This window comes from Marmota monax, unplaced genomic scaffold (genome assembly GCF_021218885.2).
Source record: "Marmota monax isolate L192 unplaced genomic scaffold, Marmota_monax_Labrador192_F-V1.1 WCK01_AAM20220418_F8-fsc00062, whole genome shotgun sequence".
Classification (NCBI taxonomy): Eukaryota; Metazoa; Chordata; class Mammalia; order Rodentia; family Sciuridae; genus Marmota; species Marmota monax.
The window spans coordinates 8,991,544-9,006,178 of NW_026695221.1; the positions used below are offsets into that span (position 1 = coordinate 8,991,544).

The following is a 14,635-nucleotide window of genomic DNA, read 5'->3' on the forward strand; positions in this document are numbered from 1 at the left end:
AACAGAGCTCTGGCTCAATGCAGTGACCATTGGTACTGACCCTTCAGGAGTAAGGCTGGGGCTTGTACAAAGACATAACCAACAGCAAGCCTGGCCTCTAGAATTTTCCAATGATTCTCTCCTTGCAAGTCCAAGCAGCCCTTGCCTCAGAGGATGTGTTGTAAAGTTATGGGAACCCAGATGGTACTGAGCAGTGAGGTGATCAGAGGAATCCAAAGAATCACTGGAGGTCAAGCTCTGGCTTTAGATTTCCAAGGAATGGAATTGTCTGTTATTAGTCCATTTATTGTTATTATAATAAAATACTTGAGAATAAATGTTTTATGAAGACAAGAGGTTTGTTTAGCTCACAGTTCTGGAGACTAAAGTCTAAACAATATGGTTCTGGCTTTTCTGAGGGCCCCTCTTGGCTATATCCCATCATGGTGGATGTCATAGTGGGAGCACATACAAGAGGGAGTGATCACACGGAGAGATGGGAAGCCAGAGTGTAGGGATGAACCAGGCTAGCTCTTTTATAACGACCCTCTCTCAAGAACTAACTCAGGGGTCTCACAGAAACTGCTTAATCCCTTCCCAGGGCAGTACTGTCAGCAACCTAAGGACTTTCCACTTGATCTTTCCACTTTACACCTTTTAAATATACCACCACCTCTTAAAACCACCACACTGGGGACCAAGCCTCCAACACATGTCCTTGGGGGACAAACCACAGCCAAACCCGGTAGCTGGAGGGATGCTCAGTGGTTAGACCACCTGCAACTACCTGGATATGTTTTTTTCTTACTTCCTTCATCTCTGATTTTGTCCCCATCAGCTTGTTTTCACGTAGGTGTTTATGAATTTGTGGGGGAAACAAGCCACTGGAAATGGTCAGACCGAGTGTTCACAGTAATGGAGCCAGTTATCAGGGTTCTTTCTTTCCAGTTTCATCTTCTTTGTTCATTTTTATTTTTTCTTTCATCTTTTCCCCCCACCTTCTTGATTTTTCTTCGATAGTTTCAGCTCACGGGCTACATTGCCAAATTCCATTTTGTCTTTTTCTCAGATGTTAAAATGTGAATAAGATGCTGTTTTTAATGACCCAGGAAATTGTTTAGCCTTCATTTTTTCCCTTTTAAGCTGCTATAAGGTATACTGCAAAACTTCCTTTGGAAGTCTGCAAATTTCTTTAGGCAAAGGAGGCTGTTCTGCATCAGAGGAATATTACCACTGTTCAAAGTCAGAGTCGCTGGTGGAGAAACCAGAACATGGGACCTGGAGAGTGGAGGCTGATTTGGAGGGAAATTCTATGTGATCCTCTCAATGGAAGGAGCAGAGGTAACATGAATGCCTGGAATGAAAGAGGGTCCAACTGGGGACCAAGGTCTCTCCCTTAGAAATGCACCACTCACCCAGAATGTACAGCTACACAATGGACACTTCTACCAAGACTTCCCCATCTCCTCCAAGCTGAAGTGAGTGCCTCAAACCAGGTGAACTACTCCCTCAGTCCCCAGTCATTCTTTCAACCTCTACTTAGCGTCTACTCTGTGGAAGATACAATTTTAGATATCAGGAACCTGGCAGACACAGTCCCTGCCTCGCAAAGTCTACACTTTAGCAGGGAAAGTGGCACTCAAACAGTTACTGACATTGTCATGAGCGTTATAAATAATAATATAGCCATTCCCCCTTATCTATGGATCTACTTTCCAAAGTTTCAATTACCCACAGTCAATTGTGGTCTGAAAAATATAACATGGAAAACTCGAGAAATAAACAATTCATAAGTTTTAAGTGACTTTGGTTATAGTATGTTATTATAATTGTCCTATTTTATTCTTAGCTATCACTGTTAATATCTTAGTTTCCTAATTTATAAATCATACTTTATCTTCGGTATGTATTCATAGAGGAAAACACAGTATTATGGGGTTCAGTAGTAGCCGTGGGTTTAAGCATCTACCAGGGGTCTTGGAGCACATTCCAAGTGTCCCAGTGGATAAGTGAGGACTGCTGTGATACACATAGCTAACACTCTTCAGGGACTTGCTGTCTGCCGGGCAATATCACAGGACATAGAGCAGGGAGCCTAGACTAGACAGGAAGGCTGGAAAGGCTCTGAGTCCTTTCCCTTAGCTCCACTGATTGGCCCCATGGGCTCTAATATTCTTCCAAATGCGCACTTTGAAAACCAGGGTCTCGGCCTCTTCTTTCCATCTCTCTCCCTCTGATCAGTCACCAAGGCTTGTCTTGGCTTCCATGGAAACACGTCCTGCATCTGCCCTCCCCTCACACCTCCTGGGCTCCTCTCTAGTCCAGCCACCTATAACTCACACCTGGAATACTCCAACAGCCCTGATCCCCCTGCCTCCAGCCACCTTCCATCCTCTCTGGTCTGTACACCACCCCCAGAACTTTCTAGAAAGACTGATCTTCTGTTCAACATCTTAGTCATTTATTCAACAGACTCTTGCCAATAGTTTTGCCTTCCCCCCAAAGTCAGGTTGCATGTTTCAAAAGAGAAAGTGATGTCAATCATGTCCCTTGACTAAAGATAAAGTCCAGGCTCCTTAGCCTGGCATTCAAGGTCCTTCTCCCAAAGGCCAGCTGTCCAGATTCATCTCCACAATGACCTGTTAATTTACTGCATTCCCACATACACTGCTGCCTTCCTGGGTCCTCTGTCCTTTGGCTTATACCCCACTTTCTGGAACACTTCTGCCTTTCTCCATTTTCTATCATTTTATCAAAATGCTACCCATTGCCAAGATCCCAATCTGATGTCACCTCTTCCATGAGTGAAGCCAGTGGACGTGCTGAAGTAGGCACTCCCATCACTGTGTATGCTGCTCACACATACATGCTTGTGCATCATCACACACTGTCACATGCAAAACACACACCCTGTAAGACCCCCTACCTGTCTGTGTGTATATCTGCCATTGAAGAGACTTAGCTGTACTCCAGGGGACAGTGCTATGCAACTCAGCCAGATTATCTTGTGTGATCATCACAATCATCTTATGAAGGAGGCACCATCATGAAGCTCCATACAACAGATGAGATTAAAGAAGTTAGGTGAGTCATATGCATAAGGTCACACAGCTAGGAAGTGGCCAAGTAAAGAATTCAAATACAGTTTTGGCCAGATTCCATGCATGTAACTTTACACTACCATTCCTAAGGCAAGCATTCTTTTTTAAACAAGTACGCACCCCAGTTGCTCCACATTGCTCTTTGCATGCAGGGTGCATTTACAGTTATATTCCCAGTACCCCACCCAGAGTCCAAAATATCCCCTAGATGTGCAGCAAATACTTCTGAATGAATGAATGGAATTATTATTGGGTACTATGCCAAAGCTTCTAAAACAGAATTGCTGAAATTAGGGCCTAAAAGTCTCTAAGTTAATAATCGTCCAAGGTGATTCATTTACAGCCAGCTGGAACCTGTCCATAGACTGATGTTATAAAACTAATGTAACGCCACCATTCTATGAAGGGATAAACTGAGGCCCACAGTAGTCAAGAGACTCATCCAAGGTTACCAGCACCTACCTCTCATCCCCAAGTCATCTTGCTGGCTGGGGTTTTTTAGCTTACTCCTGATTTTTAGCCTAGCTGTAAGATAAGATACAGTACTAACATTGGGCAGAAAACAAGCCCATATCTCCATCTGCACTGGCTAAGGGGATCTTAAATTGGTTTTCCTGAATCTTCTCTCCGAGGAGGTCTTTACTGATGGCCTCATCTCAGATAAGCTGAGCAGGGGACAGCCTCTGGGCAGCTGACCTAGAAACTCAAAACCACAGAAAACCATGTCTTTGACCTGAAAGTGCTTTGTTATTGGGTTTTGCTTAATGCAAATCCATCATCTTTGGGATCTCCTTCTTGCCTCTTCAGAAAGGAGCCACGTTGCCCAGCAACCAGCATGTCAGTGATGTGCCAAAGCTGTTGATCAATAAAACTGTAGCTGCCAACCTCTCCCTAAAGCTGTGCTTGCCTGCCTGGTTCTAAGAACCACTGCCTACTGATTTCTTAGTAGCTGGGTAATATATTAGAAAGAAAGTAAGATTTGAAGTTAGACATACCAGGGGTTGATATACCAGTTAAAGCATATACTGGCTAAGTGACCTTGAAAGTTATTTGCCCTCTCTGAACCTCAGTTTCCTCATCCCTATGATGAAAAGAGTCTTATGGAAAAATCTCTGGTTGACTTCCATTTCTGACATCTATGTTCTGTGTCCTGTGCCCTGGGGTGTGAGCAGCTCCTTGTAACCTAAGTTCAGCCCCATAAAGAAGACCTGAGTTCTATTTCATGTTGGCCAGTCCAAATTATCAATCCAACTCACTGAGGCATGAAAATAAATCAGAACCACTGAGAGGTTAGGATATGTTATCTTCCCATGAATACTGCTCTCCTCCAATCCCCTGGTTTTGCTTTGATAATAAACCTCCGCTGCATACAGATAGACAGCAAGACTCTCTGGGAAATCCTCAAGAAATGCCGTCCATATGTTTTTGAGTCATTTACACTGAACCCATCATAATATTGTTCTTTGAAGATCCATTTACATTTGTTCTAAAGGCTTATTTTAAAGCTTATGCAAATAAACTAGATTAAGGTTGCATTCTGGAAGCTGAAGTTGGAAAATGGGAAGTTCAATTTAAAGCTTGGTGTAAATAGAGTTTCACATGTGTTCTAAATCGCTCTCCCTTCTTAGCCAAGTGTCCTCCATTCAACCCCCTGATACCCTCAGACCCACAGAGATTCTCTACCAGCGAAACACTAATGGATGGCAGTTAGGGTAATGGAAAGAGCAATGAAATTGGAGTCTAATCTCTCCCTCTCAACTAGCCGTATGGCATTAGATGGCACTTCATTTTCCCAGGCATTAGTTTCTTTATTTGGGACCCACCCAGGACCTCAGAGTTTCCCAAATGTCAGCTAGAGTTCCCTAAGAAGCAGATTCTAGATGGCCCTGCCTAATAACTCATAATCCAAGAGTAAAACCCCAGAATCTGAGTTATCCACATGTTCCCCACCATCAGGATCTCTCTCTCTGCCTCCCAAAATTCGATGATTTATTCCTGAATACCCTTTTCAATTTTATTTCTCTACATGTATCCTAAACTCTACTAGGTGCTAAAAGTTCCCACTTTCCTAAAGCCCCATTTGTGGACTCTTGGATATCCGAGGACTCATGATGAATTTGTTGATGTCTTGTTTGATGAAAAGAAAATTCCTTCATCAACCTCAACACACTAGGATGAGTTGCTGCAATGCGGAGCTCAGCATCTGGCTTCTTGTGAATTGCAGAACCCCTGGAAGGGTCATTGTGCTTGCCCCATGGAAGCTAACAGATGAATCGGAACAGACACAAAAACATTAAGGAAAAGAATGTAAAGACCATAAAGATATATTGTAAAAATTAAATGCATATTAACATTTCAATGCATGCCTAGGTAATAGGTCAGTATCATTGTTAAGGATTTGACTTAGAACTTGGATGTGTTTTCCAAAGAGCTGGGAAATGTAGAAATGTGGAGGAGAAGGTACTGCTCAAACAAAGAAACTATGAAAGAGACAAGAGACCTATGCACAGGAGAGGATGCTCCATCTCTGACCTGAGTTGCCTCTTCCTACTGTTAAGAAGAAGAGTTGACCTGCATTATGTAAACTTGGAGATAGTTTTCTAATCAAATCCTGTGAAAATGAGCATCTTGTGGTGGAAACTCTTCCTTGGCCTGCCACTTTTCCAAGTGTGTTAGTCAGATTTTGGTCACTGTGTTCAAAGTATCTGATAGGAAGAACATAGAGAAGGAAAAGTTTGATTGGGACTCATGATTTCAGAGGTCTCAGTCCATGGTTGGCTGACTCCATTATTCTGGCCTAAGATGAGACAGAACATCATGGCGGAAGGACATGGTAAAGGAAAGCAGCTCAGTTCATGGCAGACAATAAACAGAGAGAGACAGACAGACAGACAGACAGAAAGAGAGAAAGGAGTCAGGGACCAGAGCACATCCTCCCTGTGACCTACTTCCTCCAACCATGCTCCTCCTTCCTACAGTCACCAACCAGTAGTCCATCCAGATTACAAATGCATGAAATGAATTAATCTGCTGATTAGGTTACAGCTCCCATAACCTAATCATTTCACCTCTGAACATTCCTGCATTAAACACATGAGCTTTCTGGGAACACTTCATACCCAAACCATAACAGTCTCACCCAAGCACTATCTGATGCTATTTCCAAGAGCCTTGTCACTTGTTGTACCTTGGGGGAATTCATGGAACAATGTACATCTTCTGCTTGGTGAGTCTTCTTTTTCCAAGAAGCATGACCTCATTTTAATGCAAATCTAGCCACAGTTACCTTCCCTGCTTCCGACAAGAACAGGACATATCAGAACCTAGCTATACAAAACTAAAAATTTATCTGTGTCTTTCAATCCATTTTGCTCCAAGCTCCTAGCCCCTGCCCTTGTCCTTTACTCCATCAAGACACCAGGCACTTTCCTACCAGCTTCTCCTTCACAGCCTCAGTCAAGAGAAGGAAATCTTGCCTTGTTAGTTTTCCCTCCAAAGATAAAAGAGAATGTTGGGAGAGAGCAAAGCTTTACCCATAGTGAAAAATCACAAATAGAAGCAACATGCTTCCTGGGTAGCCCCCTGTGAGTAGGGGGCTTTCATGTCACCCCCAAGTGAGAGCACAGAGTAGGCACTGAAGGCTGAAGTGGCATACAGAGGGACTTTTCTCTAGACAAATTCCAGACCACTGCTGCAGCACCAAAAGAGAATGAATACCATCTCCACCGAATTTAGCAATAGAGCACTTTAATTTCTTTCAACCCTATTTATAAAGCCATATTTTGCACTGTTGCTTCAATTCAGCCCCATCTGCATTTTCTTCCATTAATCACAGTAGAACTCCCCACTGTAGCCTTCATTACCTGCTCAAAATGAATGTGGAGAGAAAACATAATTAGATGCCACTTTAAAAAAATAATATCTTAAAAATAGAGCAATGACTTAAATAAAAAGGGAGGGAAGGGGGAAACACACACACACAATTTGAACTAATGGGCCAAATTATCTCAGGTAAAGCTGCATTTTCAATCAGCATTGGCTTGCTTGTTTTCTCTGCCCCCTATCCCCCACCCATCTAGTGAATCACGACAAATCTAGAGTTCAGCCGGATGGATGATTAGATTTCCTCGTCTCTGCTGGAACAATGAAATATTTCTATAATATTAAACCCGTCAAACTGATCAAAGTGCAGTGTCAAAATTCTAAGTGCTCCTTCTTGTCCAATCCCCTCAGCTCTGGAAAAACGGAGCACATTTTATTTGCTGGCCCAAAACTCCCCAAGGTTTTTAAAATCTGATGCACGTTACCTGAATCTCAGCGTGGTTGCATTTCTGCTATAGGTATCTGCATCGATGTGGGCGGCAGGAGTATTCATTGTGAGTGGCTTGCCTGCCAAGCACCCACACACTCACAGCTTTTCATCTCGTTGCTTCTCCTCACCCCTGCCCGAAACACAGATGTTGTTAATATGCTATCAAACAAAGCAGCCGAGCCAGGTGAGAAGCGGGAAGAGGAGGAACAGGGACCAGTCAGCGTGCTCCACCAACACAGGGACAAACACACTCGATACAACTCTAGAGCTGTTCGATTTACCCAAAGTCTAAATGTCGCAGAGCCTCAGTTTCTCTGACTGTAAAATAAGAGTAATTCACAAATTCCTGCCCGGCCTACCACACAGGTTATCTAGATGAAGAGAAAGCAATTTATGGAGAAGCCCCAGGACCTACCAAAATGAGGTCAAATGCATGTCATTATCCATTTCATCTAATGTAGTGTGGGGCAGTCATACACAGAAGTTCCACATTTCACAAGGAGGCTACTCGTGTTTCAAATGAAAACAGTGGAAAAGTTGTTTGGGAGCCAGCCCAGTCTGAATTTCATTGAACTTACATTCTGCCATTTTCTAGCTACATAGCCTCAAACACACTACTTGGTGTTTGTGAATCCTGATTTTCATTTGTACAATAGAGATAATATGTTGCAATGTTATGAGAATTCAATGAAATACATATTTGAACACCTGGACAGAGTAGGCACTTAATAAATAACGACTTAATCATCAAAGGCACTTTGTTTACAACATTGTCTGGAAGAAAAGGAAGCAAAAGACCCCTCAGCCTAGAAGGAGGCTGACACCAATCTGGCCTGGGGATGGGGTAAGAGTCTGTTTCTTTTCTTTCTTCATAAACCTCTTTTCAGTTAATGGCTTCACTAATGCACCCATGAACCTCTCTCTGTGCTTTGGCTTTCTGTTCCTAAGACCTGCTAGTGCTGAAATAGGGACGGACATTTCTGGGAAAGGAAAAGGAGAAAAGGAGCCAAAAATGGGGTGGCTGTGTTGACTTCATTTCTTAACAAATGAGAAACAAGCTCCAGATTTACAGATTAAGTGCTATTAATTACCACCCAGCAAATATTGAACCACAATGTTGCACTCTTAGGAAAAGAAAAAGTTGGAAACTCAGCCTGAATATTAAAGGACTACATTAGTTCTCTATGTAGATTCCGCATCAGATACTGTCCTTTGACACTAAGCATCCCAGTAAGGAACAGCCAGGGCACAGCAAATGGGACCCAGCAGGGGATCCTCCATGAAGCCCACTTGCATCTGCAGCCCATGTCTGGGAGCCTGGAGATAATGAGAGCCAGATAAGGCAGGGTGGAATGGAAGTGGGGCTAAAGGGGGGCTGCTGGAGGCTACTGTCCTATAAGTGAAAGATACCTTGGGTTTTGTTCCTGAGCGAAGCTGCACGTTTTGCATGCTTCAATACATAGAAAGATTTAGGAATATAGTCAGCTCTTGATATCTATGAGAGATTAGTACTAGGACCCTCTGCAAATACATAAAGGTACAGATACTCAAGTCCCTTATATAAATGGCATAGTATTTAAATAAGACCCTGTGCACATCCTCCTGTATACTTTAAAGCATTCCTAGGTTCTCTATAATACCCAATACAATGTAAACACTATATAGTAGCTGTCATAGTATAGTATTTAAGGAATAATAACAAGAAAAAATTTGCGTATGTTCATACAGAGACAATCTTCTTTTTCAAATATGTTTTGATCTGCAGTTGCTTGAATCCATGGATGTGGAGCCTACAGATATGGAGGGCCAAGTGTGCTACATATTTAAAGTTTCCTACCTTAAACAACATTTTGTGTACAGAAGCTTCCTCTACCTCCCCTCACTCAAAAATATCCTCCCACACAGGAGGGTTCTAAGGTAGGGAGGAAACTAGAATGTATCCACGAGTTCTATCTGTTGGCAGCAGGCCATGTAACCCTCCCCACCTGGTGTTATTGTCAGCATGGCACCAGCAAGGAAATTGAGACCCAAAGCCTGCCATCCAGATTCTACCTGTGACCCAGAAGGCTCTGTTCTTTCCCCTCCAGCCCTGCCCTAGATCCCCAGGACTGTGGAGGCTGCCCCCAGAGTCATGCGGGTGCTGGGGTGATGAGGGAGTAGGAGGGCTAGCCTCCCACTGTTTGCCCTCGGTGGCCAGGGCCCTCTCTGTCCTTTGGAGTTAGAAGCTCGCAGTTTACACTCTACTCTGAAGGTGAGTTCCTGCCCACCCCTTCCCTCAGGTCTGGGCCCCAGTCCAGTGTGCTGGCAGCCACCATTATCTGTAAGGCCCGCACCACCAGGAGGACACTCATTTTCCCCTTGGCGAGTTCACTACAGAATTGCGAAAGGGAGAAAATTGGGAAACTTAATATTTGAGAAATTTTAGCCTCCCCTCCCTACCCCCATGAAATCTATATCAGGATGCCACTCCTGAGGATAATGTTTTCTGATGTAACAAATTTTGCTGGCTCCCAGGCTGAATAGGTCCTGCCTCTCTACCCTGCTTGCTGAGAGCCAGGCGAGAACACACCCTTTGAATTCTCTCTCCTGATAGCTTCTTTCTCCTAGTAGCAGCATAGGGTGCTGGAAATACTGAGGGTAGAGGGAGCAGAGTACAGTGATCCCCAACAGCTTCCATCCTAAGGAAATAACCATGAGCTTTAAACCTACCATGCTTTAGTTTTCTCCTCTGTAAAATAAGGTGATAAGTCCAGACCAAGATTTCTCAACCTTAGCACTATTAATATTAGTTTGGGGACTGTCCTGTGTATCGTATGATGTTTAGCAGCATCCCTAGCCTCTTCCTACAAGATGCTAATAGCAGGTGCTTCCCATTCCTCCCAACTGTCACAATCAAAATATCTTCTGACATTGTCACATGACCCCAAGAAGGCAAATTGCACCCACTTGAGGTCCCTGAAGATCCTCCCGGCTCTTGAGTTCTGTGGCTGGAAAGTGGCATGTGTGCTCAAAACACCTTAGGTCAAGATGTCACATGTATATCAATGTCACTCAAATCTCAATTTCAGTATTTACATTTTAACTTTTTATAATTGGTCAAATTACTTCACCTTTCTGAGCCTCAGTTTGCTTATCTGCAAAATGGAGATTATACAGCCTATTTTGTAGGGTTGATTGGAGAATTCAATGAGGAAATGTGTGTAAAACTTCTGGCACATGGTATATTGTCCCATATATGGTGCTCTTAATGCTATCACTAGGATTGAAAGTAAACCAGACCATCTGCTCTCTCTAGACAATCTCTCTTGAGACCAAATGCACATAAATGCAAGGAGCCAGCAGCAATAGCTATGCAAAGAAAGAAAACAATAAATGTATGAAACATCTACTTTGTGCTGGGTGCTGTGCTGGGCAGTTTCACAAAAATTCTCAAGCTAAATCAGGGCTGGTTGAGGACTGATAATTGCAGCCATAACTGATGGACAAATTCAAAACCTTGCCAGACTGCCAAGGCCAAGTTCAGAATCTGCAAATACTTGGGTATTTATTTTGCACCTTCAGTATCAGGAATTGTTCCCCTAATTTTTGCCATTAAATTAAGACAATCTATTCATCTGTTACCTGTGATAAATGACATCTATCAGAAGTGGGGCAGCAGGAAAGTAATTTTTAGCTAGATTTGTTCCCTTGCAATGAGTTCATGTCTTCTCTTTGGTTGGATTCTGCCTAAAGGGCAATTGACTTCAGTTCATACAGAAAGAGACAAGGAAATAATATCTGTCCTTAAACCTGAGTTACAGGTTTCGATTTCCGCTTCTGTCTTTTTCCATTTTCTGGGGTCTGACAGCTGCCTGTTACCTCCAAAACTACCTTCCTGCAATAAGCCCCAATTCCCCAATGCACATTACTTAGATCACATCTCTGCTCTGGCCTGCCCCAAGAGAGGTTTTATTCTTCACTGAAGGTATTGATCTGTCGCCAGTTACAGGCCTAGTTTCTATATTAAGTGTCAACAAAGAGTAGGTGGAAGGAGGCTGGAAAAGGGGCCAGCGCATACTTTCTTTTTTTCTTCCTGGTTGGCCATCCCTCAGGACTCTTACTCTGGGTTCTCAGGGATACTTACCAGGGTTTGGCCTTCTCCTTGTCTTTGCCATTATTTCCCCTCCTGCTCAGCAACATTCAGACACAGCAAAAGTTATGGCTACCATTTTTTTTAAAATATTTTATCTCAGATAGCCTTCACAGGAATACCTTGTACAGCTTTTACAGAGAGGATCACCAAAGACCACACCTAGCAATGGGTGGAACTGTTTGCAAACCCCTTCTAGCTCCACATTCCAGTGTGTGTATTCATCGGTCCTGCAGGAGCCAACATGATCCTGTAGGGAAATCTTTTTTTTGCAAGGATAATAAATGTCCCATTAGGAGCCTCTCTGCTGCAGACACTATAATTACTACAGGCAATGCACATTGGCCCTGCCCTTGTCCAGAGCCAGACAGAAGTAGACGAGAAGAGGATGCCACTCCAGCCACAGACACCGTCCTGCCTCAGTTAACATTGTCCAGCCCAGCCACCCTTTCTCTTCCACCTGGTGAACTCCTTCCTATTCATCATCCAAAAATCAATTCAAAAATTGCCTCTCCATTGCAAAGTTCTCTCACTTGCCCATTCGTCTCTGCTGCTGTGTATCATTAGCACTTTGACACATCTCTGCTATTGCATATATTATCTGACTTATCACTTTTCATAATTCCCAGCACACAGTCCCAAAAATATCTTAAATGAATGACTAGATTAATGAAAACATGGGGCAGGGGGGATCTCAAGGTAGATAATGAACACAATATTTAAAGCATTTATTTAGAAATGGTCTTAAGAACTTACTATAGATCCTGAAACAAGAACTTTTTTCTTTCTTTTTTTCCATGAAAGGTTGGGAATTCAGGGAAAGAGACAGACCAGAGCCCATTTTCTTCACACCTACTCATTGATTTTCTTTAGTGCAGTGCTTCTCAAACTCCAGTGGCCAGAGAAATCAGGCGTGGCTTAGGTTCAAATTCGGATGCTGACTCAGCAGTTCCAGGGTGGGGCTCCCAGGCAACACCCATGCTGCCTGGGCCACACTTTGAGAAGCTGACTCTGATTTCTTCTGTGCTGCATCCTACCTCATCTGAAGTCACTGGCCTGTCACTCTGAGCAGGGCTAGAACGCCCTGGCATCCCTGTGCCAGCTTGGCAAAGCAGATGTCTGCTGGTTTATTTATTCCTTCCCATTATCACCGGGGGAAGAGAATCCGGAGACATGCCACATCTTGTTTACAGCAAGCGTCGGAAAAGTTAAAAGTGCAAGTTAAAAAAAAAAAAATGTATCAGCAGCCCCTTAGAATCACACATATCAGGGAAAAAAGGGCTAAGGGAAATTCATAAAATATTAAATGACACTGTGTCAAGACACAGATAGGGGCAGAACAGTAATTAAAGTAAACAGCACATCAAAACCCTGGCTAAAACCGTTATTTAAATTGAAAGTAAATGCAGGAACTGATCATGTAGCCTTGTATAAATGTGTTTCCAAGAGCCTTTTAAGAATATTAATGATTATGGAACTATAATGGCTGAATATCAATGATTGTTTTTACAGGGAGTGACAGCTCAGAGGGAGAAGAAAAGAATCCAGATAGTTCCAAAGATGCAAACTGGTTTGATCTTCCCAGCACATTGCATCCCTTCAGGGGACAGAGGGAGGACTGGGGAAGATGATTAAGGTGTCCTGAGCTTAGGATGCAGCTTTCTTATAGTTCTAAGGGACGAGGGGCTATTCAGAGAAGGTGCCTTAGCCATGACTGTGTTCTTCCTCCTCATCTGACACTTACTGAGCTCCAACTGTGTTCATGGCCCTGTGCATCAGAGAGCCTACTGTATGCGTGGCTCCAGTGCGTTGTCACCATCTCTAAAAATACTTTCCCACCTCGCTTTAAAGCTTCTGAAAAGTTCTGCCCAAAGCCCAAAGTGAAACTGTAAAGTGCCATAACTGACTTTTCAACAAAGATATTAGAAATTACATATCAGAATTGTAAGGTTGTACTCTTCAGAGGCGAAATGCTCAAAATAGCTCAAGATAGCTTCAGAGCCTGGGGCTCATTTCTTCAATAGCCACAATGGGAGCCTGTCTTCCTCCTTTGACATTGTATTGAAAAGTCTTGCAGTATGTGTGAGTGCAATGGGTGGGTACCCTCTTTGGGGTCCAAAAAAGAAACACTGAAGCACTACTGTTTAATGTAGGGCCCACTCCTGCTGCCTTCTGGTATGCTTGGGTTTCTGGTGAGATAAGTGACTCCCATTCTTCCCTTTCCACTTTGTAGCTCTGTGAGGTCAGTTCTCAAGACTCACCTTGGGCAAAATCTTCATCCCAGCAACTAAAAGTTCACCTTCCTGCAAGTGTCTCTGTAACCTCTCCTCTCTGTGTCCTCCCAGATGGCACCAGCTCAGAGATTGTTCTAGTTCAGGGCTGGGCAGCCCAGGTCCATCTAGACCCAGAATTCCAAGGAAATATATTTATTCTCTCATTGTCTCTGTCTGGCACAGCCTTCCTGAAGCTGCCAGGTATATTGGATTGTCCATTGTTAGTAAAGTGTTTAGTCCTAACTTGTTAGGACTAAAACACAACCTCGTACAACTATCCAGAGAGCTCTAGATATCAGAGCACAAACCCGACTAACCATAAAGCATCGCTTTGCTTTCCTTTGTAGGATCCTGTTTTCTCAGGGGCACTTCATGAGGAGGGGTAGATATTTCAGGGACAGGTTTTGGGCTCTCATGCATTCATACATTTATTAAATATTACATTTTTATAAACTATGGAATTGTTGCATTGCTAATAATTTCCTACTAATTTCTCTATTATTCTAGCCATTAAGTATAATCCCTCTTCTCAAATCTCAGGCTCAGTTTGCCACTCCAGTAGGAATCCTTAGTTTCCTAATGGAACAGATTGTAAAGGCCCAAGGCAAGGCGGCAAGGAGGGGAGATTAATGAGGCTCCCCACCCCTGTTGCTGGCTTTCACTGGGAACCATCAGAGCAGCTCCCGAGGCCCCTCCCTTCCTTCCTTGGGTGATTTTATTCACCTTCTGGCAGCTCCCTCTCCTCACGGCTGGGGGCAGTCCTCAGTTGCTTCCTCAAAGAGTTGCCTGCATTAAAGTAGCTACTGTTTCCAGCTTCTTTCTTCCACAGTCCTTTTTGTTC

The 14,635-nt window shown here is 43.4% G+C and overlaps 1 protein-coding gene and 1 long non-coding RNA gene across 7 annotated transcripts in view; one reads left to right on the top strand and one right to left on the bottom strand.

The window, feature by feature from the left end:
• The window catches only part of Kirrel3 (kirre like nephrin family adhesion molecule 3), a 555,957-nt gene that overhangs the window by 247,243 nt on the left and 294,079 nt on the right, over positions 1-14,635 (top strand). The window lies entirely within an intron of this gene.
• LOC124085171 (uncharacterized) lies at positions 6,823-11,670 on the bottom strand. The gene is made up of 3 exons (XR_006849359.2): positions 11,516-11,670; positions 7,388-7,522; positions 6,823-6,943 (listed from the first exon to the last, which is right to left on the bottom strand). It is a non-coding gene; the product is annotated as an uncharacterized LOC124085171 (long non-coding RNA).